A 27,403-nucleotide genomic window follows, 5' to 3' on the forward strand; every position below is an offset into this window, starting at 1 on the left:
TTAAGTGGTGTTCGTATTTTACACTGAAGTCGAGGAGAAAGTATTTTATTTCTCAAAGAAAACTAGGATACAGATGCTTCCAGTCCAGGAGGTCTCGGGTTTAGCACAGGGTATTCTGCTGCTGCTCTTATCTTCTCTTCCCCTTATGAATTCCCCCAGCCTGTAGCATCGGGACTTAGAGCACAAATTCTGCTGGTTTGAGGCAGAACAACTTTGGCATGGATAAAGGCAACTAAGAAGCCTCAGGGTTTTGTTAGACCCATCGTGACAATCTCAAGGACCGCGAATGAATTCAGGTTTTGCCTGTAACAGAGCAGATAAGACATCAGTAATGTTAAAGTTTGACATAATAGTGACAGAAAACTAACCATGTGATAATAGCTCTGAATTAACATATATTGTTTCATAGTAATTCTGGTAACTATGTAGCAACTCTGTGGGATACAGTAGTATTAACATGGTAATCTACATTAGTGCTACCTCCTTCTTTCTTTAATAAGTGCACAATTAAGTTCTGACATTACTATGATAACATTTCCCCATAAAATCAATAATAAATTCTGCTTCATTGGAAGACAACATTAAAAAAATAGAGTGATAATTATAGCACCCTCATTTCCTTTAAGCACATTTTCTGTACTTGGATCAATGACTCACCAAGGGGATAACAACAAAACTGGACCATTAATGACAAAATTGGTTTTGCTAATATAGGCATTTCCAAGGTCTTCCAACAAAATTTCCAAAGAAAATCTATTTCTTCTCGAAGTCTATTCACTAGAGTCGTCGCCTGTAGTCCCAGTCCCAGGCTCAGCCATAGGTTTCCCCTCCCATCCAAGCAGACTGAGTGTTGTTACCATCTGGTCAAGTTCCTGAACATGCCTTTAGACCACACTAACTTCTCATACTTCAAGAGATCTCCATCATGTTATTTTCTTTTCTCACCCACATTAATCACTGGTGGGAAGATAAGGTGAATGATGGGAAGAGATCATGACTAAATTAAATTCTTCCTCTGACTGCTGCTAATAAATCTGAACATTTAATGGCCCAATTATTGGGGTGTCTGCCTTAAGAGACCAGTAAGTCTCCTGCATTCTGGCTGACAGAGGGATAAATGAATTGTACAGGGTCTCATTTAAGATACACAATTCAATTGTGGTACAACCTAAAAGTAATCATATCAATAAAATTAGTTATGAAAAGATGCAAGTTCATATCAATGAATTTTCTTCTTTGGGATGCCAGCACTAGGGTCCACCCCAGCTGCACAAACTATAATTTCTGGTTTAAACCAGCTGGCTGGCCAAACCCAAAATTACAGAGCTGGTCTGAAGGTCCAGAAGTGAGAGATGGGAGGAGGCTGAAACAGTCTAAAAATGATAACCAAGAATAAGCTTTGATGTTAGCCATCAATTTTCAGTGAAAAGACATGTTGCATCCTACCAAGCCTAATTATAATGCAAAATGTTTTTCACTATTAATGCTTAGTAGTCTATAGCTTAGGAATGGAGCTCAGGGTCTTGCAGGAATTGGTGTGAAACTCATATTCTTCACTGAAATCGTGGTCAGGCAGTGCATGTCAGGAGAGCTGGTGCTCTTGGACAAAGTCTTGAGGGAGAATATAATACCACTTCCTATGCTGTTCCTACATTTTATACCAGTATAATTCCCCTGGTCTCGATGCAATAAAAAAGGCTTTGTCTTCAAAAAACTAAATTAACTTTCCTATTTGAAAATGTAACAATCTTCATATTTTGCATAATTTTCATTAAAACTTAGCCATAAAGCAATGCTGACTATGTATTAAGGGGCATTCTTCAATATAGTTATTTCAAACCTGTAACTTTTCTGTATGTGTTCAGGTATGTTTTTTATTGTTTTGTTTAATGGCTGAATTACTCTTATATGAAGCCCACCTTTAATTTATCAAGACAGCTGCCTTCTTGAAACATAAACTTGAAAAGCATTTTCAATTAAAAGAAAAAATTTGAAAACTGATTTTCCATAGCCATTTCTGATTAGTCTGAAATCTTTGTACACCTTTGCCACAAAATCATTTTTTCCTTTCTAGTGAGGTCACTAGCAGGAATCAGCCATGAAAATCCGAACACTTAAATCAGCAGCGCACATTTTCACTTAAATCTGCTAGCGCAGTACAAGAATGCAGGACAATAAAACCCAAACTTTTTCCTTGTACTACCTGTCAGAGAGTCATGCACACAATGGTAATGGTAACACTGGAGGTTTATTTCAGAAGAGTAAGCAGCAAGTGTTAAAAATTCCCCCTCCCCTCAACGTGGTCACAGAACTCATTTTCTCTCTGGTCCCCTGCTACAGTGGGGGCTGTGCTCGGAGAGATGTACTGGCTCTATGTACACACAATGATAGGTTTAAAATGGATGAGATTTTCAGGAACATAAAGTTCTTGGAAAAATAGGCCATGATCTCTGCAGTCATGGGGAAACCTTGTAGGCAGAACCTTGTAATAGCTTGCTAATTGCCCTGAGTAAAGTAATTTGTTTTATCTGTCTGCCACTTGGTTTCCTGCAAAGTGCAAAAAAACTATTATGGGATTTTACTGAAACTAATTACTACTATTTTATCGCGAAGGCTGCTGAAGCATAATCCTCTCCCTTTCTTTCTGCATTTCTCTCACGCGCTATGCCTCCCCCTCCTTCATTCTGAATTTAAAATCTTGTGGAAAGTCAAGAAGTACTTTAATCATCCAGTATTGTAATAGATCCTGCTGATATCCAGCCTCCCACTATAATAATATGGAGCGACAGCACAGTACAGCAATGTAAACTCGAGTAAGCTGCACACACCACTGCTTATTTGTTCATAGGGAACCTGCACCCCACAAAGTATGAGATGTGCTGTAAGGGCATCACCTGCCACCCCACAGTAACTGAGTGGTACAAGCTCCTGAATGACAAGCTGAGTGGAGGGTAATTTGTTTCCTTCTTTTCCCAACTAACTTACGCATGCAGGAGCTCATAAGAATTTGTGTTAAACACTGATGGTTTGGTGAATAAATAGTGACAGTGCACCCTGGTATTAACGCAATATCTCCTTTATAATCATAATTTGTTAGAAACCTTGAAATATCTCATTTTGATCATTAGCATGAAATCCTGCTAATGTTGAGATACCTCATTAGAATGGTTGGCAACTTCTCTTTGATTGAGATTATTATTCTTTTGAAATGAATGACACTGCCTGAATGTGTTCTGTCAAATCTTGATAGTTAATTAAATTGATTTTATGAGAATAGTCAACCACACAAAATGCAACCCATTAAAGAACGTATTTGACAAGAAAATAAATTGATCATCAGGCTCTCATTGATATGAAGATGAAGTACAGGTGCTATCAACATTTCTCACCCAACATAACCAGTAAAGGTTCAACAAGTGTTGATGGTACTAAGGAATTATTCTGCACTTTAAAAAAAGTACCCTCCTAGAAGGTTAATTTTTCTGTACAGCAAAGTAAATGAAGATTGATAGTTACAAGGCATAGCAGCAAGATGATCTTGAAGTAGGAGGTGAGGTTAAGTTTTTCTTCTTCCCAAAAAGAAACAGGAAGAAATAATAATTTTTGCCATTGAATTGGAAAAATGTAAGGTCAGAGCTGCTCCTAAAGGAAAGACTCTCACTCATGTAAATGCTTTATCTACACAAATGCACGTGCAGATAAAGATGCTTCAGGTATCCTATGTAAATGACACAAAACCAATGATAATCACTTTTTAGATCACAGATGTGCTATGTATTACTTCTTTTTTTTACATTTCTTGTTGTTTTCATACCCAGTATGTTGGGGTTTTTGAGTTCTTGTTTTCCATGTTGGCCTCAAATCCAACCCTGTGAGGTTCTTGCTGGCTGACTGTGAAGGCACTGTTATTAAAGATGATGTGAATCGAGCCTTCAGTGTGTTAAGTATTCGAGACCTTATTTTTGTGACATTTCTAAGTCTGCTTATTGTAGATGGGTGTATACTTGACAGAGCTGGCCAATGAAGCAAAAATATTCTATGAATAATCATTCACACGTATGAACAAATGCATTTTCAGTGTGTTACCAGTTATCCAGTTCCCTCCCCAGGAGCATGCACACCTTCAGAAGACAAAAACAGACAAAAGGAATCAGATCCCTGATATAGGGATACCCAGCATCTTCACAGAAGGACCCTCAAGCCCTTACTGTATTTAAAAGTCTCAAGTTACAGCCCATTGGTATTCACTTGGGGGAACATTTTCAAAAGGGGCTCACAGTAGATTTTTAAAAGTAAATTTTCAGATGCACTTATCAAGGAGAATTAGGTCTGGCAGAAGTACTTTTCATAGTGCTTGTTGCAAAAGGCAACAAGAAACTACCTGCATATTTAAGTATCTAAATGCCTTCTTAAAATCTGCCGTAAGTAGCTTAACTGCAGTTCCTCCCATCCGAGTCACTGGGGTTCAAAGCCTAAGTAGCTATGAGTGTCCTGACCCTATATTCTAGGCTTAATGAGAGACAAGCTCCTAAATTAATTGCTTTTGGGTTGTTTTATTTAAATTATTTTAAGGGTGGTCTGTATAATTAAGCCAGCCAAAGGACATTATGATTTTCCTTTAGCCACAGGGAAAAAAGTTACCATAAAGATGAGGAAGAAACCCTGTGCTATATTCCCTAATTGCCGTTACTGCTGTGATCACTTTACATAAGTATTTGCTGCTTGTTCTCCATCAGGAGCTGAAGGTGCAGTGACAGACGGGAGCCAGCTTCCTGCCAGAGGCATACCCAGAGCTCGTACGGCTCCAGACGAGGAGTAGCCCGTACGTTGCCACCCCGCTGTGTGCTGGAAGAAGGGTACGACACTGAGTGCGCAGGCACAGGTTGCCCTGGCCTGTGGGACTCGAGCAATGAGATACAAAGTTGTGGATATGCTGAGTGGATGTCAGATACTTCATTAAGTGAGCAGCGCCCTTTCTGATCTTCTTGAGCCTCTGGCCTTGGCTAAGCAATTACCTGGCCTGCCTGGGTAGGAGTGACTCCAAATACAGGTTTCTGTAAAACATCTTAATTTTTCAAGAATGCTCCAGTGTGTGTTCAGCCCCCATCTGTGTCCCACACTGGGCATGGAACAGAGCAGTAGAAGACCCTCCCTCCATAAAAAAAAGACAGAACCATGCATGGGAAAACAGACCAAATTCACTCCATGGGCAAAGAGCAATTAGAGAAAATGGCTAAAGAAAGGACAATAGTCAGCACTGATAACGAAGAGAGAGGAATGAAACCTAAATAACTGAATAAACAGTGACCACAAAGCAAGGCAAAGCTTTTAACAGCACCGAAGCCATGGAGCATTTCATAAAGTATAGTACATAGTACAGATCAATTACATGGTATTTGAATGAATAAGATAGTCATACAATTGAAAAAATCTTCATTCTCATGGCTGATGAAGAGCAGCAGAGCCCTGAAACTGAATTATAACTTCAGTGTTCACTTTGGGACCATAGCCTGGTACCATTAATATGGATTAAATTATTCCTGCAGGTTTTTAAACAAGTAAAAAATAGATGCCTACATCACACAGGACTCGGCAAGCGAAGCATCAGATTCATGAATCAGCCAGGGAACCATATTTCAAGCAATGGGAGATTGTGTCAGGCAGCTACAGCTATCACTATGGTTCCTAAGTAGGAGGTAGGCATGTAAGCAGCAGGGGGACCCTTGAGACAGACACACAGGTTTGATCGTTAATCTTATAATCATTCTTACGGTATAGATTGAATGCTGATAATCATAGGTTTTAATTTTCCCTTGAAACAGAATGCCAAGGAAACAGCTGGCGTTGACAGATATGCTACCTACTGCTCTGCTAGAATTTATCTCTTAAGATTTGTAAAGTCTCTGACTGTTATATGTCATGATTCCTTCCTTCCTGATCACATTTTACACCTTAAATCTGGATCTGTTGCACAGAGCGTGTGGACTACTATATCTACCAATGTCTAAGTGCAGAAGGGGCACTGTCCTTAATGTCTCTAAAGGAACCCCTGTCCCATTCCAAGATGATATTGTGGAGATTCAGAGCCTTCACTGAAGTGAGAACTACCGCATTAGCAATAAAATAGGAGTAAATGCCCATATTTCTGATGTAGAAACAAAAGGATTATTCTTTGGTGGTGTTAAATAAGGATTACAACTGACATGAAGCAGAAAACCTATTAAATTACTAATGAAGGGAGAGTTTATTCCATTAGTAATGTACAATGGGTCAGGAAAATTCATTATTTCAGTGATGTACTAGGGCAATTTCACTGTGCAGGTGCATATTATAGAGGCCAGTAAACTGGATCCTATGGCTATAAATTGTATGTCACCTTAATCGATGATACATAGTCCATATAGAATTAGAGTCAAAAGGGGAAAAGCTCTATTTGCATAGCTCGAAGGAACATCATTGCTAAAGAGTCAGTCTTCTTTTGCAACTCCCCTGCCAAATCGTGGTGGGTTGACCCTGGCTGGGGGCCATGTGCCCACCAGAGCCACTCTATCACTCCCCTCCTTCTCTAGACAGGGGAAAAAAAGTGCAACGAAAAGCTTGTGGGTCGAGATAAGGACAGGGAGAGATCACTCACTAATTATCATCATGAGCAAAACAGACCCAACTTAGAGAGGAAAATTCATCTAATTTATTACCAAGCAAAACAGAGTAGAGGAATGAGAAATAAAACCAAATCTTAAAAACACCTCCCCCCACCCCTCCCATCTTCCCGGGCTCAACTTCACTCCCGGCTTCAACCTCCGCCCCCCGCAGCGGCACAGGGGGACAGGGAATGGGGGTTACGGTCAGTTCATCACACGGTGTTTCTGCCGCTTCTTCATCCTCAGGGGGAGGACTCCTCTCATCGTTCCGCTGCTCCAGCGTGGGGTCCCTCTCACGGGAGACAGTCCTTCACAAACTTCTCCAACGTGAGTCTCTCCCATGGGAGACAGTCCTTCACAAACTGCTCCAGCATGGGTCTCTCCCACGGGGTGCAGACCTTCAGGAGCAGACTGCTCCAGCGTGGGTCCCCCACGGGGTCACAAGTCCTGCCAGCAAACCTGCTCTGGCGTGGGCTCCTCTCTCCACGGATCCACAGGTCCTGCCAGGAGCTTGCTCCAGCGCGGGCTTCCCACGGGGTCACAGCCTCCTTCAGGTGTCTCCACCTGCTCCGGTGTGGGGTCCTCCATGGGCTGCAGGTGGAATCTCTACAACCCCTCATCCTTCCTCCATGGGCTGCAGGGGGACAGCCTGCTTCACCATGGTCTTCACCACGGGCTGCAGGGGGATCTCTGCTCCGGCGCCTGGAGCACCTCCTCCCCCTCCTTCTGCACTGACCTGGGTGTCTGCAGATGTTCTTACATCTTCTCACTCCTCTCTCTGGCTGCAAAAGCGCTCTCTAACTGTTTTTCTCTTTCTTAAATATGTTATCACAGAGGCGCTGATTGGCTTGGCCTTGGCCAGCGGCAGGTCTGTCTTGGAGCCGGCTGGCATTGGCTCTGTCAGACACAGGGGAAGCTTCTAGCAGCTTCTCACAGAAGCCACCCCTGTAGCCCCCCCCCGCTACCAAAACCTTGCCATGCAAACCCAACACACAAACCTCTGCAGGGTACAGCTCAAATGAGGGGCAAGGTAAGGAGCACTGATGGGTTGGTAGTAAGAGCAAAGGAAGAGCTGCTTCTGCAATATGCCTGAAATATTTTTCTTCAAATTCTTCAGCTGGTCTGCTATTTCTGAGCTTCAAAATGCCATCTGACAAGCTAACAACTATTGGAAGCAGACAAAAGTATATTTCTTGTCTGGAATTAGCTAAAAGTTGTCACAGCTTTACTAGACTTGGATCAGATTTGCTGCACTTAACTGTACCTACCATGGAGACCCTACAACCTGCTCCATTTGGCGTAAAATGCAGTAGTCTGCTTAAAAAGGTCACAGACAGGCTCAGCTATGCTGTCATTACCCTAAATGAACACTACCAGACCTGATACTGTAAAATAACAACTGATGTTGCTGCTGGATGACTTCATTGATTAGTCAGAGAAAAATCAGGGAAGAGAGATCAGATCTGAAACCATGTTGAAATCATTTGGAGGTTGAGGTCACCCTTCAAAAGAAAAATGAATATTTCCCTCCTCCTTTGTCAGATGTGCACTCTGTATAGCTATTGCCGAAAAACTGTTGTTTTTAAATTAGAACTGTGTTCATTTGTGTTCGTCTGTCTCTGCCACTATAGACATTGTGCTAACCACAAAATGAGTTGTAGCAAGGTGCTCTGGGAATTGACAGAAATAAAAGTTTCCCATAATTTCACAACAGCTCTCCCAGCTACTCCTAGATTTAAAATCATGCTTTAAAGAACGGGGGGGGAAAAACCTGTGTTATAAAATGGGTTGCCGAATATCAGTGTGCAGGCAGGTGGAATGAGATAACTTACAGACAGCTGTAAGTAATATCCATTTTTCTCACTGCAGAATTAATGCTGAAACATAGCGAATGCTACATACATATAAGAAATTCAAAGCACTGGTGACTGCAGCATGTGGTCCAGGTGAGTGATGTTATGCATTGCTAGTGGGCACAAAGAGGATTGCTGGGAAATCTGGAAAATCTGACCCAATACCTTACAAAAGTTGCAGGTAAAGGCTTCTGAGCAGTAGCTACATGTTCTCTGCTCTCCTCCTCCCTCTGACCTTCCCATCTGCAATTCCTAACCATCGTAAAACAACAGCAAGAGCTCAAGAGTGATACTCAGAGTGTGTCGAGGGAGAAGGGGAATACAGTCGTATTGGTACTATAATGTAACGTGTACAGCGGAGAGCACCAGTCTAGAGACAAAAGCACCGGTTCCTGTCCCAGAAGAAGCCTACATGGTGCATGGCCAACGTACATCATAACCACCCCTGTTTCTCAGTGCAGCCCCACATGGCAATGTGGGCAACATGTATGAAGGTAAAGGGATCAAACTTTTTGTCTAAATTATCATCATATCTTCTATTCAGTTGGACACATACAGTGCTATGTTCATTGGTAGTACGGATGTACCAACACATGAAAGCATCATTATTTTTTAAGGTCATTTTCTTAGGAAAATTCTCATTACCTTACCTGGAAACAAAAGCTTTGCATTACCATTGTTTCCAGCTGTCGTTAATATGTCTCAGCAAGCTCCTGATGAGCCATGAAATATTATCACAAGATGAAAATTGTATTAATGGAACTGCTTAGGTTTGTGGTGAAAAATTAGATAACCTAATTTGTACTTCAATTTCCAAGGCACCTATTTGTTAGCTAAGTAATTTACCATCATCTTTTATCATTTAAGTCCTTTTCCTCTCTGAAGATTTAATTAGTTTCCTTCTCTGTCTCACAAATGATTTTCTTGAACCATTTCAGGCAGTCCCAACAACCCCCCAACAAATGTTCCTGTGAGCACAGAGGAGAAATCAATAACTTCCATGCCTGTTCAGTAAAAGAACGCAGCTTTTTCTGGTAGCTGCAAACAAGATGGGATTTAAGCCACAAATGTTTCCCAGTCAAGCATGAAAACAGCACTGGTACCCTGCTGGTAAGCAGCCCTGCAGCCCGAGATTGACTGGTGGCAGAACACATGCAGGTTCAGGCCTTTTGAAAATGATTTGCCCTGAAGAAAGTCCATAAATAATCTAATGTGGAACAAAACCATGCATTTCACCTCTCATAATAAGCAGACAGCGTGATGTGAGAGAACAGCTTATATCAAACCGCCTCTAAGATGAGCTCAGTTCAATAAGTTCCCATTTATTTGTTTGTCTGTGGTTTCTTTTTCTGTTATACATTATCAAGTTTCACTAAACTGCCTTATGAATATGTCTCTAAATTAACCTCAAGTCTACTCCCACTCGCTTTCACAGAGGTCAGTGTAAACCTGTCATTAAATTCAGTAGAGATAGGTTGGGTCCAGAATGAGTAACCTTTCCTTACTTTCATTGTTTGCTATCTTTATTTCACCTTGGTCTAACCTTAATTACACAGTAACTTAATATTATCCTTCCTATTCACACAACCAAGTAATTGCCCTCTTTCTGTCATCTCTGCTATTTTTAACACACCCTTTGTTGTTTTTTGAATACTAATACAAACATTGATACCAATCACAGAGTATGCAAACAGGCTACTGGGCTTGCACTTAACAGCTACTAGAGGAGGACGATAACTGGGAACTTGAGGGACGAAGTGTCATTTCCTACATCCTTACATGGTACCCAGCACACCGGGCCCCCAGTGCAATGAATAACACCATCTCTGTCTAAGGGGTTTTTTTCAATATTCCCATTATTTTAGTCTGTGAGCATCTCTGGATCCTTTATATATCATTCCCTATCTGTGTGAGCTAAGGAAGTTACTGTTATTCCCACTTTATATTTAAGACATTACATGTAAACTATGAAATGCGTGTCTGTTTCTTTTGACTTCAGAGCAAGAACCATTTATATCCCATGTATATCTTTTCTTTCCACTGGAAGAAAATGTCGGTAAACAAATTGAATGAAGAGCTGAAGTGAGTTTGACTCTATACACACAGCTATGGGGTAGCTTTGGGTCTGGCCCCTTCCGCTAGGACTGCTTTACATTTTTCTATTGCACCCATCAAACATAACAACAGTTGTTCATGTTGCCTCTTTTGGATTTCATCCTCAGGTGCTTCACTCTCCTCTGGCAGATAGAGAAAGCTTAGGCACATATATTAGCTGCATATATTACATTAGGACAGATGGACCTGGTCTGTTCAATGATCCCTCAAGCTCGTTCTCAGGTTTGCTGGAGTCTCCTGCCTAGTGAGAACAAGGCATGCATGGAGTGTTACTTCCATCATGCTCTTACTCAGCATTCAGAGGATTTTGGACTGTTTCCCAGAGCCAGGCATGTAAAGGAGAGGGTTTTTTGACATAGAGTACTGCTGTGTTTAACCCTTTCATCTTGGGTAGTCTTGGTTCAGCTGGTAGGAAAAACTTAGAGAAGGATGAAACCAGTACTCAGGGCACATTGTGACCAGCGCCCCTGAGTTGCAGTTGCAGTCTGCAGGGGCTTGCCCAGACTCCACAAGAAGCTAGTGAGCGTTGGTCTACTGAGATTCATGCTATCCTCCTAAATGTTAGCCTCTGAGCCCTACTACAAATTAAATATAAGTGAATGGCAGCTAACAATAAATTGCAACTTGGAATCAAGCTATGGTCATTATGGCAGGTATCATTCCTGATGTAGAGCAAAGGATTTTGGTAGGAGCTGTAAAACCTTCTCCCCCAGGCATGCTTAAGCACTGTACTGCCATCAGCACGATTTATGGGGTATATTAGCACTCTGCTCATGAGCTTCACACTCCCCAAAAACTTTTGGAATTGGGAGGGTGGAGGGGAAGGCAAGATGCTCATAAAATAACAATATATTTGACATGCTGTTCAGTAGGATCAGAAAGCAATCTGCAGAGGTCTGACTGCTGACAAGGAATGCTGTTTAAAAAATCACAGTAACTGTCAAACTTATTCCTTCTACCACCCAGGATACAAGACCAATTTACAAAAAGACCTTGAACAGTCATCAATCACCCAACACATCTGACAGTCACATTGACTGTATGGCCAAGGCAAGCATTTCATGCCCTTGGAGGCAGCATGATGGTGCAAGCATCAGTAACACAGGGCTAGGTAGAAAGGCTACTAGTCTGTGCAAGACAGTTAGAGGTTTCCCAACATGTCAGGTAACATCTCTACCTCCTGCTATTTCCTTTTGCTCCCTTCAAGTCTTCGAGTCTTCCCTTCATCAGTACTCAGTAGCAACTTTGCCACAAGTCCCAAGGAAGGTATTTGTCACATCTCCATGGAAAAGACAATGTCTCTAGAAAGGCTGTTCTCCCCATGTGACATTAGAAAGTCCATGGGGAGCCTTCAGCCATTTCTGTTGCTCCCTGCAGGAATGTGCCACAAGCATCACAGTCTTCCCTTAGTCAGCATAGAGTCTGGTGTGCCTTTGAGCTAATCAAAAATAAAATGCTTCCATGGCATTTACCTCAAGTTGGAGATTCAATGTCACATCCCACATTCGTTAACCTTGACAATGGCTTGCTGCTTTTCATTTTCTTTCCCAGTTAGAATCATTCTCTTTCTTTCAAATTCTAAAACCATTTTTTTCCTAAGAAAATGCACTTTCATTATATAAGGCATTATTCGGAAAAGGGCTATGTCCAGGGAATAAAGCCATTCCTGCATCTGAGATCATTTCACTAAAGCTAGGGAACTCCCGTGAATTCCTCTCATACTCTTTTGCTTTTTTTTTTTTTTCCTTTTTACTGCTTTCCTCTGAAATCTTATTGCCATCACTCATGCAGTCTCACAATACTTTCTTTGGTGCACCTGCTCTTAATCCCTTTTCCTCTTTCTGGGAGCCCTTCTCCCATATATCTAACACAGGACAAAAGCTCCCTGTAATACACAAGCAAGGAATGCCCCAGATCTCCTGCAGTATTCCTGAATGTGGCCTGCAAACTCCTGTGCATAAAGCCTGTTAGTAAGTTATCTTTAAACATCTTTTGAAAGTGTTCTCATATGCAAGATAGAAGCAAATGTATCATACACTGGGCCCAGAAAAACTGATGCCAATGACTTGCAGATTTTGGAAAAAGTCCATTTCTCCTTCCCTTTTCTTTATTATGTTCCCTCTGAGACACCTGTGCAAAGATCATTCTCTTTAACTGTCTCCTTGCAGTCTTGGAAACACTTTTTCTCAGTCCTTTCACAGCTCCTGATGTATGAGCATCTGACAGGGTTCTCAACACACCTGCTCCAGAAAAGAAAAATTATTTCTTCACAGGGGGAGATTTGTTCCTTGCTATTTCAGGTTACAACTCAGCTAAGCTCTGTATAACACTTGGAAATAAAACATTTTTTTAAAAGGTGGGGGGAAAAAGAAAGCTGTACCTCCACCCTGTAGGATATACCTTCATTTCATTCTAGGTCAGTATTCTGACCTGAACATACCTCTCCACCTTTCACTTCTTCTTTGCCTTAGCAATGCGGCCCATGTAGCCTTATTTTTCAATCCTTCCTTTAGTTACAAAGGGTTTTCCTTTCTCTGAAAGGTCACCAGCATTTACTAGCAGTTATCTCAGAGCAATAGCAAAGGCAGAGCAGTATTTTTCTTACACCTATGCTGCAAAATTCTGATTCTAAGATGCAATGCCTAAAACCCATGTGACTTCCATATATTGTGCCCTCATGCTATTTTCTGACATTACTGTGCAGCAGGAAAGTCTATCCTCCCCTGGATAAAGAGAGATATGCCCACAGACATGTGCACATATACTTGCTTTTAAATAAACTCATTACATTTTACTTTCCTTCTAAAATACAACAGTCTTCAGGTCTACTCTGCTCTTGCTGGGCTAATGCTCATTGCCAGAAACTTGAAGTTAGCAAATTTCAATCCATTTTTCACAATCAGAAAGGTCAAGATCTGTTTTCTGGCACACAGCTGCCACTGCAGCTACCACCGACATTGCTGCTGAAGAGGGATAAGGCTTTGCCTGTGACCCAGGCTGTTGGAAAGGGCCAGAATAGCAGCTTTCCAACAACACATCATTTCTCCACAGCTGAAAGGCCAGTTGTGCTTATTAAGACAACTAAATCCCCCAAGGAAAGGGATTTGAAAAAGTGTATACTTGCCTGATTTCTAAAGAGGCTGGCCGGTTTTATTCCACGACACTAGTTTTGCTCTGGCACAAGCCAGGGCTTTATTCTTGCATACATATCCATTACCGACATGTTGAAGGATGTGGAAGGCAGGTGTCAATCTCATGTGAAGATGCTTAGCCATGATTTGCTTGCCTCTAATATATATTATCATGTGGAATCTCGCAACACTCACAGAAAACAATTCCAAAATTGACATTTCCTCAGCTCACTTGACAGGAATAGAGACAAGGAAGGAACCAGGTGCATCACTGAGTTGTGGCTTCTACAATCATATGCACAGCATGCTTAATTCAGGGGGCTCTATACAGCCTTTGGCCTGGAATACCTATAGACTCTTGTTCATACTTTTCCTATAGCTCTTCCAATTTGTGGAAAAATATAAATTGTTCCTGGGGTAGTATAAACTGTATCCAGAAAATGTTTTTGGTAACAGCCACAGCTACTTAGCTGTTGAACAAAGTAGAACCATTCTCTTGGTTCTAATCCCACAGATATCCACCAAGAGTAATTTTATCATTAGCTTTGTATCAGCTTTCAGCCGATAAGAAAAGAGATATGAACATTGCTACCATTTCTCAAGAAACATCACAAAGCCAATGGTAATATTTACATGTGTAAGGCCATGCACTCTAAAAACACAGCATTTATCAAATACTGAAAGCCACCAGCCCCTATTATACCAGCAGGGTGCATATGTTGAGAAGACTGCAGGACTTTCAAGGTAGCTTTATAGGTTAATATTTTGCAAACTTAACTTCTAAAGCTTCTGCACAATTCTGTGTTTTATGAATACTTCAGGAAATTAGAAGCCAAAAGAAAATTATGTTTGAACAAGAATTTCCAGGTGTTAGGACTGTCAGAAAGAGTGAATTACATGGTACCTTCAGAAATCAGAATGAAATTTCCATTCCTTAAATGGATACCAGCCCATTTCTACAGCTGTATAGTAGTGACTACTAAGAAGCATCTCAGGCAGCTTAACAGTGAATTTCCAGCCTCCCTTAAGTTCAAAGAGATAATTATTCCTAACATTAGAGTTGCTTTTTGAAAGCGTCTCTCTTCAATCTTCATGAATTATGCCCAAGAATATTAACAGGCTCGAGTTTCATGGCAGGTTTTTTTCCCAACCTCTGCATTTCAGAAGACAATTTTCTGTGAGGTAAGGTCAAATTCCTCAGCCTACACATGAAAGTTTCCAATAAGAAAAGATAGTTCTACAGCAACATTAGAGGAAACATATAAAACTACACAGCCCTTTAGAAAAGAAATAGCTTTCTGGGACCAATGCTGGTCTGAAGATCTGGTGCAATTCAGACCTGTAAAGGTCTGAAGATCTGGTGCAATTTGCAAATGCAAATCAGGCTGGCAACAGAGATGCCAACATTTTTTGCAGATATATCCTTCTCCTTTATGAATAAACTTCTCTTGTTTTACTACAGTATTCAAAAGGCCAAAGCATCTTTCAATTAATGTGAGTTCTTCTATGTTTTTTTCATTAAAAATATCCAAAGTTTTAGAAATAAAATGAAAAATAAATTTTTTTTCCCCCATCATGGAAATCCTGTTCTCTGTCTACCATAAAAAATATCAAATGTCTTTCACAAAAAACAACTTTCTTCAGAAGATCTGCATTGCCCCTCCATTTTTTTTTTTCATTTCCCATTACTTTTCAAAGGGATGATAAAGCTTTATCATTTTCCTAAGTAAGTGGGCACTTGCCCAGGTAATGGGCAAGAATTAATGGTGTTGTGGAACCACCTGTAAAATCTTAAAAGCTTACACAACTTTTTCCTCATTTAAATCAATTAGAAATAGCAATAACTGATACTAGTGATGTATTTTCAGAAGAACATGACACGGTTTCTCCTCTGTGGTTTTGACTACAGCACTGCAAGCAGCGTTATACTGGCTCCAGTCCATTTCACTTTATTTGGGCTAAAAATGCGTCAAAATGTAACTGCCTAGTCTGAGAGAAAAGAGCGAGAAGAAGACAATTCAGCCTTCCTGAAATAAGCTGCTAATTTTCTTATTCCTTGGCGTAACTTCCAATAAGACCTCCTAAGGCAAGTCTGTTAGATGTCAATGTCAGATGTCTGCCTCACTCCTTCAGCACAGGGAACCATGGAGAAGTACTGGATACCTGCTTGGAATCCAGCCCTCCTCCAAGGAAAGGTCACCCACAGAGCAGCTCTGCAGGACAGAGGCAGATGTCTCCTTCACATCTACCCAACACACCTTTGCACAATTCATGCAAGAAGAGTGCTGCCTGTATCTTGGGCCCTTCCTCAGGTTGCAAAGGTTTGACGATGTATCTATCCTCTTAGAAAGGTATCCAAACTAGTTTTCTACGTCCAACCTCTATGACAGCTGGACCCAGGAAGGCAAGAGCTATGGGTCAGAAGGTGAGCAGATCAAATGGAGTTTCACTCTCATCTGTGATGGGCAAAAGGGGATACAGAACCCATTCCCTGAAATGTGCAGGCATTTTATGGTAGAGCAGCATCAGTTTGGGGTTTTAAGTAACTGAAGGAGCTCTAGGACCTCTCAGAGAGACCAGTACCAAAGACTTTCCTTCTGCTCAGCTGAGTGTCCTAACCACCAAATTAAAGACAAGCTGGCTATTCTTCAGGTCCCGTGATGTTTGCTCCTTTAAGTGCACAGCAGCACAATGTTAACAGAAGGCATAAAGAATGGTCTTTGCAAGGTGGTGAGGAGCTCACTGGCTAGGGCATCTCCCTGAAACATGTGCTGAGACACTAGCCAGCTCCCAAGAGAGCTCTTACTAGATGTTATTATACAAAAAGCGGGCACTCTTATCGCCAGTAGTAGTCATAGCTATAAGTAACTTCTCCAAAGGACCATCTACCCATATCTGACTGAGAAGGAACCTTGTAGTCCATAACTGGGCACTTCAAAGCATGCATAGGTGCCTCACCAGAAACATCTAGGAAACTTTCAGAACAAGAGGGAAAGTATCTTGTGAATTTATGAGTTTTTCTCAAGACATCCAAAAAGAAGTCTCTCTGCCCACTGAGGAATGGATGAGAAAAAACAAATATCTGCACCAAAAGCACTGCAGAAAAGTTGATGAGTTTTACTGTTGTCAGAACTTTAGGAAGCATTTTTTGTGTCTCATTCACAATTCAGCACAATATATACAGACTCTCTCCTACTACTGAGTCCTGGGCCCTCTGTCAAGTTTCAGCAAGAATGCTAGTTGAATTCTGCTGCAAATCCACTGTAATGTCTCTGCTGCTCCATCGCATTCCAGACTTATGTGATCATGTCTGTAAAACCATTTATAAGTCACACTGAGGAGAACATTTTAAGAATAGAAATTGACATATGTAAAAACCCATACACATACATGCATACATGTTTACACACCTGTACGCTCAGAGCACTGCCATTTCAAATGGCAGAGTAAGCTCAGCCTGTCTTTAGATTGACACCTCATGAAGGAATTACTCCAAATCTGGGGTGCACAGGAGAATAGGCTAGCAAAATAAAGACAGATGCCAGTGGATTAAATAACACCCAATTCGTACACTGTCTTATAGCACAAATGTTACTGACTTCTTGTCTATATTTGCTTTTGCTTTTTCTAGAGTTTGATCCTATATTCAGTGCCATCTGGCACCCACAAGCTGTGGGCCAAAGTAGGTGACCACCTATAGAAGCCATAAAAAAGGTAAAACCTCGCTTAGAGGAACTAGAAGATAGTCTCAAGGAGGAGTAGGCAGAGCCAACATAGTTTCTCCAATGAATGGTGTATGGCCAGCTTTGTAGAGAGTAGTTTCCATCATTCTGAAGCACAAAAGACCAGCCATTGCTCCAGAAATGATGCAGTGGGTGCACTGGTGCATTCATGCCCTGGTGGCATTGAGTCTGGTGGCATTGACGTCTTGGCTTTGGGCGCCCTGGCCATATGCTTACAGCTAATTCTGTCAGAGATGGGGAATTTTTCCCCTGGCATGATGAGTGTGCTGGAAGAAGATTTTTGCCCTGCTCTGCAAGGTGAGGAAACTCTACTTGCCAGGATCATCTAATATTTCATCAAGGCAGTTCCCGTCATTGCAAGAACCTGGGACTTTCTCCTCAATCTTTTCCTGAAGCAGAGCTTAGCTGTGGGGATTTTGTACTTTAGTCCCGTCATAAGTTTGTAAAGAAATTGGGAAAATGTTTTGGGGCCTGTTGTGGGTTGAACAGACATTTCTTGATTCGATATTTGTTCATGATTCTCTACAATCTCTTGGGACTGGATTCAAGAATTAGAAAGCCACATAAGTTTTGTTTGTGCTTTTTACTCCTTGATGCGCGATTGGTAGATCTCCCATAGAGCAATCCCACAGCCTGCAGAGCAAGTATTGCACTATCCTCAGGCTTAAAGCAACCCCTTAAAGATATTTTCCAGGAGGAAAATGGCTGCAAGCCACATCTGATCTCACTTACCTCCTCAAAAAAAAAATCATTATGCAGGCCATGGAGTATTGAGATCTTGAATAGCATGCTTTCTAAAATAATTCCATAATTCTTGTCCTTCTCCACCTTGATGTCCATACCTCATGAGTTGTGCTGCAGACCATCTTCTCGCTACTGACTGAAAGAACTGGATTAGTGTAAGGATCATGCTGGTGTCATTCAGACCCCTGAAAGAGTCATAGGTAGCACCCTTCAAGGTCTTTGAGTGATGAAAATAGTAGCTTGAAGGCTTCTGAGTAGGAGGAGAAAAGAATATTTGAGCCACAAGTGTATAGTATTCAGCAAATAGCAGGTTTCAATCCTGGACCATCTAAGGAAAAAAAAAAAAAAGAAAGAAAGAAAGAAAGCAACAGATGTAGTATTGGATAATAATGATTCAGAATTATTTAATGCATTGTTTTGACAGACTTCACATCATAAAAGTAAAAGCAGACCTTCTTAATAATAAAATATAGATAGAGACAGAAACACAGCAAAGCAACAAAGAACATAATGGAAGATATTTGAAGCTATTTTGACATTTTTTTTTCTCTTTAAACAATAGAATTTACGTAAATTTGTAAACTAGCCTGAATATATTCATGAGAGGTGGGAAAACAACAAGTAATAGTAAACTGAAGGCTAAACTAACTCTATCAACAACTTAACACCAGCACTAATAGAACAAGGACATGAAAATTGCTGTGTAGCAAATACCAAATAATGGCTGTCATGAGATCATCAATGTCAGTGGACAGCATCCCTTTGACTTCTGCAGGATGAAGACATATATGACCAGCTGTGGGATGCTGGTGTACTGCTTTTGCTAGAAAATAAGTTTATTATATTTAAAGATGATCGCTGTGAAAAGCCTTGGAACTTGAAATAGAGCTTTCTGAACAGAAGACCAAATGTGAAGATACTTATAAATTCAAGATTACTTTAGTCAGCTAACATTTACATCTCAAACTTTGAGGCATCATAAGTATCTCCCATTTAACATCCAAATTCAGAAGACACCCTAACATATGCATCTAAAAGTCTGTAAATGCCTAAACTGCCCATCTTGCAGACCTGCAGGACTTACTTACCTTGTTGACCACTGAATCCTCCACTTCTCATGCCAGCCAGCCAGTAGCTGCCCTGCTGCATAGGGAGCCCTTAATGCCACCCAGCCCATGGCTGGAGAACCTACACTGCTGAGGAAAATGGAGCAACCCGGATCTCCTACCAATACAAAAAGTACGTAGTTATCCTACCACTGAGCTTGTCCAAGTATAGGAAAGGACAGACAGCAGTTGCAGACTGTTTTCCAGGAGCCAGTAACATTAAGGTGGGAGTTAGGAAAGATAGGAATGAGAAAAAAATGGTATGGTTAATAGGGATATCAGTGGGCAACAATAGGAATTTGGCTGGGGAAATGTCGAGCAGATATGAACGAGAAAGGGTCAACAAAAGAATGACCTGAGCTACAGAACCAGGAGGGGCAACAGGCAGACAGGGACCGGGCAGGCACAAATGCAGATGGGTGAGGACAAAGGCAGATCTGCATAGGAAGCTACCATATTCTCATCAAATTCATACGACAGCAAGGGTGACTTCAGAGGAGCTGCAGGTGCATGTCTGAGAAGACAGTAAAAGGTGCAACATCCACGTCTGTGCTCCACCTTCCACTGTTTTGTATACGTGGCCCGCATCAAGCAGCACTGCCTCAAACTGATGCCACACATTTTTTTATTTTTGAGAGAGGCTGGGCCCAGAAAGGGCATTGATATTGACACCATGCTTGTAGTTTGCATGAACATCATCACATTTAGCACACTAACAGCTGTATTCCCCAGTAGGTCTGTCCTCTAACTTAAGCCATTTTACTGCTTCTAGGATCAAGATAGACGTGTGGATAGTTTTTGGACAGCATATGAAACAGTTTAGCAAGTTCTCAACCAGTTCACTGATCCAAAGCAACTGTAGTGGCTGTGCTACATGGCTTGAAGAGATGAAGCTGGAGATCTGGAAGGGCCAGTGAGAGCAAAATTTTGATATCAATAGAGGTGGCTGAGCTAGCAATAAAGGGAGAAGTGAGCAGGAAATTAAGCCAATGTGAGTTAAAAATGCAAATTGTCTCTGAGACAAAATAAAGGACAAAAAAGGAAATGGAAGGAAAGCAAAATATGGATTCCATAGGGATATCTTTTAAAACAGTTTCTGAGGCTGCATTTCTGAATTTAAAACAGCCCACCCTAAGCAGCAAGAGAGCAAGCACTGAGAAGTGCTGGACTGGAAAGGTTTTAAGAGCTTCCGTCTCTTCCCATCATTTTCAGACTTTCCCATATCTCAGAAGAGGGCAGTGTGGGATGGAGAGCTACTAAACATGAGAAAATTCAGCCGAGTTCTCAACAGGAATTGCTATCACCATGTAATTCACAATTAATTACTTCTTTTGTTTTTATCCAGAGAACCGTGTGTGATCTATTTGCTCAAATGCATGAGCATTCAAATGCAGAGCTCGCTCATTCTCTGATGTTAGGGAAAATTCTCTACCCTTCTGACATATCACCATCCCCAACCACAGAGAGGTTTACAATTGCTGAGGCGTTTTATTCCCAAGGAGAACACCTTTTCATTTTTATTTTTTTGCACTTTTTTTCTTATTAACAACATACAAAGAAAGTGGTCTTTATCCTTGCTGAGATATAATGTCTCTTTAGCAATTAAGGTGAAAGTAGGTGAACTCTCAAAACAGATGAATACCAGATATAGTGCATGGACAATTAAACCCAAATTATATGAATTCTACATTTTCATGGATAACACAAATATTGTACCTGCTTCCCTATTGCCTTGCTCTTTATGTCGCTGTTTACACCTGTACTGCATGGATCTAAACTGCAGTTATTCTGAATTGCATATGCCTGGTTTTGTGTATGTATGTGTATTTTATACTTGCTGTCCATAAATGTAAATGAATGCACAATAGCAAAAAACAGTAGTAAATCAGTCACTGGGTTTTTCTTCTGTGCTCTTTCCTTGACTGAATTAATAGCAAAGCTGGTCAGCTCCTCATGAAGCAAATTTCCACTGCTGCTAAGTTGAAACTAAATAGTTTGTAGAAACATGGTAATTCCTGTGAGCATTTGTTTGTGTAGAGAAAATAGAGCATTTTCAAAGGAAATATTTTGATTTTTTGTTTTAAAATTGATTTTTCATTTCATTTTATTTGAGGTGTAGCAGAATGTTTTGTTCCATCCTGTGGCATTGTAAAAATTAACAATGTAAACATTCACCTGAAGCATATCAATCAAAAGAAAACAAATGCTGAAGATTGTTCCACAGAAACTTAAAATTTGGGATGTTTATTCCATTTCCATTCCATCATCCATGAAAGAGGAATATCAATAACAAAATTGGGACCAAGACATACTGATTCAATACTAGCCAGGTCTAATTACCAATACATCAGAAACTACCAGGACGCCTCCAAAATAGGAATTATTTGGTCCCTCTGATATTTTGGGGTCTTCAGCAGGTCTTCCACTATCCCTGTTCTGTTTCTAAAACATTTCATTTCTTTTGATTTTCTTATATCTGGAATTTATATTCTACTCCATTTCTGGCTTGCCAGCTTCTTATTCTTTTTTTTTTTTTCTTTCTTCCTCCCTTCTAATTTTTAGTTTCTGATAAATCCTGCTTGGATTTCTTTCATTTATTTTCTATCCATTTTGACCTGTCTGTCATCTTCCTTCTGTCTTAGCCCACAAAAATTATTTTGTTTCTTTGAACACTTAAGCCGCAGTTATACCCTACCTACTTATCCTGTAGCTGTACAGTCATATAGAAGCACATAGGTATAGCAGTGTTGTGGGACCACTACCTTCCCCAGGGTCCTCCTCCTTAGTCCACCCCTGTCTCTCCACCCTCTGGCCTCAGCCAGGTTTGCTTCCCAGTAAAACAACGAAAGTGCAATGGAGGTGCTGAGCACCTGGGTCCGTCCCCAGCACGTAACCAGGAAGACTGCAAAGATATGTAAGTGCTTATTGCATCCAGGCAGTTAGACAAAGCCATAAAGCCAATTCTTAACATTTCAGTTCTTGGACCAGAGGCTAGACCCAGACGATGGGCATGTGTGGCAGACAGGAGCTGTAGACACCATAAAAATGCATCCACCAACGCCAGTGAGCTGAGTTTTTTGGTGGTGCACTCCTGCTCCTTTCTCCTTCCTCACCTTCAGGCTTATGAAGGATCACTAGTAGGGTCTGATCCATGGAGCATAATGCCAGATCCAGCCTCACAGAGCTGACAAGCAAAGGATCACCCAGTTTCTGGATCCCAAGGAAGTGTCCAGCTGTTTGACACTGGCCCAAGATGTGGCTTCAGAGCTTGGAGAAGTGCAGTGGTGTCTGTGAGGTGGCCTCTCAGAGCAAGCACATCAGTAGTCTGGGGTGAGGACAGTAGACCAGCAAGGCATGAACTGGGAGGGAGAGGGCTCGGTTAGTTGTTTTTTAATGCACAGCAATAGCCATAGCTCATTTCAGAGCATGCTGCCTCTCCACAGAAGCTTCCCTGAGGATGCATGTTAAAATTGCAAAAAACCACCCCGTTCTTGAGTTTTACTAAAACCAGGGAGCTTGTGTGATAGCATAAGTGTGTAACAAATGCTGTAATTAAGGCTGAGGACTGCTGCTGCTTTGGATAATTTATGGCAATTTCTTGCATGGAGCTGCTTTTTTGGAGCAAAACGGACAAAGCTTAATCACACTTCATATGAGGGTCCCATTTATAAATGGTTAAGAAAGAATTAATAAATGCTTAAGAGATGTTTTAGTGAATGTTCAAATAATGTTTAACCGGTAGGTCAATAGAGGTTAGATTTACATGATGTATAAGTCCAAAACCTCAGGCTAGCTTCTGTCTAAATTAACCTTTATTTAAATTTCACCAGATGCTTGCATTTCTACCCGTAAAATTCTTCCAGTACATGATTTCTGCCAGCAGGTATGCCGACTGTCACGTATGCCTTGACAGAGCTGATCATCTCAGCGTAGCTAGGGTCTGCACGCGAACAAGAGTGACAGCCTGCCAGACTTCAGCTGCAGCAGCAGCTCACCTGGAAAACATCCCCAAGCTCCTTCCAAGCCTCTAGCAAAGAGCAGAGCCTGGTCCTGCCTCGTAACCCAGTCAGCAGAGTACTTGCTTGGGAGGCAAGCAGACAGGTTGACTTTCCACCCCTGTGGGGTGCAAAACTAAACTGCAAAGCCACCCCCAAGGGACATTTGTGGAGGAAGAACTGCCCATTGCCTCAGGAGCAGAGGTCTGAGAGTCGCAGAGGCAACTGGCCCTCTCCAGAGGACTGGGGTGCCTGGGAAAGGGGGTTCAGCTCTGAGGTTCAGGGGAAGGCATGGCAGTAGAAAAGGAAAAGCAAGCAGAGGAGTTTGACCTGAAGGCAGCAGCCAACAGAGACAGTGACAAGATCGCAGGCACAGCTATTTGTGCTCATTTGGTCCCAGCTAGATCCCATGTCAGCTGCAGGAGTCACCTCAGCTCCGGCCACGCAAACTGAGGCACCTCTTCCTTCAGTGAAGAGCACTGGGCATCCCTGAAAGGACATCCACCCCTTCTTAACCTGCACCTTTACTATTCTCCAGATCAAACAGTCTGTATTTACTGTGAAGTAGAATACAAGGCTTGTTCCTGGCCTGGTCTGTACTTCGTATTTAATCATTAGGCTGTTACACTGCGGAACACGAACAACAGGATTTGCAGGCAGTGTCACTTTTTAGACAGCGATGCTAGGTTACACTTTGCAGAAGTAAATCATTAATAGCCTTCATCTAATTATCTGCATCTTGCTAAGCAATCTCCACATTAAATGCCTTTGATCAGATCTTCAGATGGTTTAATTAGCAGACTTCAGGAGCCCATGTCAGTTGTAATATCTAAAATTCTGCCCTTTACTAATCATTAATAAGTACCTCTTTCTGCCTTCCTCCGTCACGCCAGCATTACCCTTCACCGCACGGAAGGAAATACAGCTGAGCCGTTCTAACCTACAAGCGTTTATTAATCAGCATCTTTTCTGTTGCATGTTTTTTGTCTGTGATAGTTGGCATTGCATTAAAAATAAATATTTAACCTATCTATCTCAGGCAAGACAGCAGTTATATAATAAAAAATAATCTTCCACAGTCATAAATCTACACTCATACACCATCTCTATACTCTCACATAGTGTGTTTTACCAGTTGGAAATGTGCCAGACTATTATTTTGGATCTTGTTCTCTGGAAGCTCTGGGTGACACCAAACAGAATGCCACTATATCAGATGCCAGTGTTTCAACCCAAAGTTGCCCAAAAGTGGGATTTGGAGGAAGATAGATCTGTTTGTTATACTGCTGTGGAAACGATGACTCCATCTAATGCAAGTATCTAATCTGTGTTTGACAGTTAAACCCAGAGAGGTTTAGCCTCCCTCTTTCCATGGGCTACTGAGAGAATTTAAGCTGCTGAACCTGATCCTTTCAGGTCGCATCCAAAGCGTGGGACCCTGCCAGGCTGTGCTCACAGCCAAGGCGAGCTGCGCCGTGGCCACGCAGCAATGCAGGAGACCCCGGAGCATATCAATCCCCCCTCATCATCCATCCCCTGGTTTTGCAGTAAGAGAGCTCAGGCAGGCGGCAGGGGAGCTGCCATCCTCTCCTGCAGATCCCACGACCTTGACAACAGGGCATCGGACCTCTAGAGAGAGCCTGCCCAACAGGTTAAGCTGAGTCGCCCCTAAATTAAATCCCCAGCATTGTGCAACACAGATGTTTGAGAACCCCATCCTGCTTCCTGCCTATAGTTTCTTTTTAGCCTAGCATTCCCCTGAAATTGCACACTGTCACCGATATTTTTTTTTGTTTTGTTAAATAAGATTTAAATCAATAGGCCTATTATTCCCTTTGTGCCTGTTCATTAGACAGTGTGGGAAGTTATGGCAAACTAGTGAAATCACAGTCAGAAGCAGATTTGTGTCTGCTGGTTTTATCAACATATATAAAACTGACACTCAGAAGTGTGTCTAACTCTTTTATTACAAAAATTTACTTATCTTCTCCCTTCCTCCCACATCCAACAACAACAACAGGGAAGAAGTTTTCTTAGTCAAACAGCATTTGACACTCCAAAGTGCAAAATGAGCTTGTGAATGATACTAATTTACCCAACAATCACTGCTCAGGCAGTTTTACTTGCCAAGGAAGTGTGACAAAGAAAATGCAATTGTTCAGGGAATTGTGCAAGCAATAAAATATTATTTTACTGTACTTAAAGAAAATTAACAAGAGCAGGCATAGAATAGTTACACTGATGCTTTTGAAATTACCTAAGTGCAATAAGTGAACATAGATTGAGGTCAAGAAAAGAAGGACTCTTTAAGGTTGATTACTCTGACGAGCAATTTTGTTCTTCAGCCCATTTGTTTTGGATAAAATGTCTGTATCTGCATCTCTCTTTTGCTTTCCCATATTACAGAGGTACACTAGCAATTCTCTAGACTCATTTGCCAGGGCGATATGTTTTGGCGGATGGAAGACATACCAGGGTCCTGCTTTTTAAAATGCATTGTTCAGCTCGACAGTGCAGTGCCCAGACTTCAAATGTCTGGGGCCCACTGCCGCATCAGAGTTTTCGGCTGCAAGACAGGCTTTGTGTTTCCTGATAAAGTGCATGCAAGGAAAGGAAAATCCAGATGCTTAAGTGGAGCCAGAGAGTGCACCAACCATGTACCAGTGAGGATGATTGCCTGCCAGGGGCTGAGCCCATGCCTGCTCCTGTTCAGTTCAGCAGGCCAAGCCTCCGACACCACCTGGGCATACAGCTGAGCAACCCTCTTCTGTACTTCCATGCCTGTCAATGCTGTTCTGACACTGCCTATTTTGCATCCACCTCTCCTGATATCAGCTAACCATTAAATGTCCCAGATGTCCATGTACTGGCACAAGAAACCTGTGATCTCCTGGACCAACAGCTGAAATGTATTAATATAAGCATTTAGATTGGAAGAAATTCATCTTTAACTGAGGTGAAAAATTAAGTTTTCATCAGGACTTGCTTTTAAAGTATAATTTTAATGTATTTTCTCCCTTCCCTCCCCCCTCTGATAATGATATAAATACTGACTATCTTCAAAAGTTGGACTGGTCAAAGGATGAGGTTTAAAACATAAATATACTTGCCAACCTCGTCGTCTTTTCCTCCACTGGGCATATCCTTAAATCACTTCAGGTGGTCCAGCTCAGTGGGTTTCTGCTAAGTATTACTGTATTTTCTGTTTGCAAAGCCAAAGCAATTCGTCAGCATGTAATAACCAGCCTTTTGTGTAGAAAGCAGCCAGGAGCCATTTTGGTGAGTGAAAGAAATGAAGTGCTGTGGTGGATGGAGTCACACATTTCACTCATAAGAGAGAAGCAGCATTATACTTTAATCATATAAAACAATGAATTAACAAAGTTCAACGGTAAATGCAACAGTGGGTTAACAAGATTCGATGGCAAGGTACACCTGATTATTTGCTGCATAGAGGACAGGGTCAGACAAAACTGTCAGGGAGACCCTCCCATTGAGTCATGAGGTTCAGAAAGGACCCCCTTGCTTTCTAAAGCCTTCTCAGAGAGGAGTCTATGTGCGACTGGATCCAATCCTAGTCCCAGACTTGATCAATGGTTTATGGCTAAAGGATTGTATATGTGCAATCAATCCTTTATATCACTTATCTAAGACTTCAAAGTTTAGCATGCTATTAATTACTTACCAAGAATCTGTTGTGGCAAGGAATCTCTATCCAGGAGTAACCGTGAGAGGTGTCCCTGTTCAAGGGGAGATCCTGGTGTGCAGCCCGCTGCTGTGCAGGAGAGCTCAAAGGGCTCTTGGGCTGAGTAAGATGATTGACTCATAGTCATGTTCACATACCGACTGCACGTGTTAGTTTCTTCCAAACTTGGCTTGAGTTGGACATTGACCAGCACTGTGGTTAGGTGGGCACATTGCTCAAATTAGCCCTTGGCTGTTGTGTCGTCATCTGTCTCCGAATCCACTTTGAGCTGGGTGCAGGCATCATGACCAGACGCATCCATTACCACCGCCACTGGTGGTTATCACTTGAGCAGGGTTATGGGAAATAAAGGTCAGGTCAGGGCGGGGG

The 27,403-nt window shown here is 41.6% G+C and overlaps 1 long non-coding RNA gene across 1 annotated transcript; it reads right to left on the minus strand.

Annotated features, from left to right (window-relative positions):
- Positions 1 to 27,103, minus strand: LOC142604934 (uncharacterized). Its single transcript, XR_012838792.1, has 4 exons — positions 27,014 to 27,103; positions 26,443 to 26,530; positions 18,326 to 18,555; positions 1 to 303 (listed from the first exon to the last, which is right to left on the minus strand). It is a non-coding gene; the product is annotated as an uncharacterized LOC142604934 (long non-coding RNA).
- Positions 27,104 to 27,403: the final 300 nt, after the last annotated feature.

Source organism: Balearica regulorum, chromosome 1 (assembly GCF_011004875.1).
Source record: "Balearica regulorum gibbericeps isolate bBalReg1 chromosome 1, bBalReg1.pri, whole genome shotgun sequence".
Taxonomy (NCBI): Eukaryota; Metazoa; Chordata; class Aves; order Gruiformes; family Gruidae; genus Balearica; species Balearica regulorum.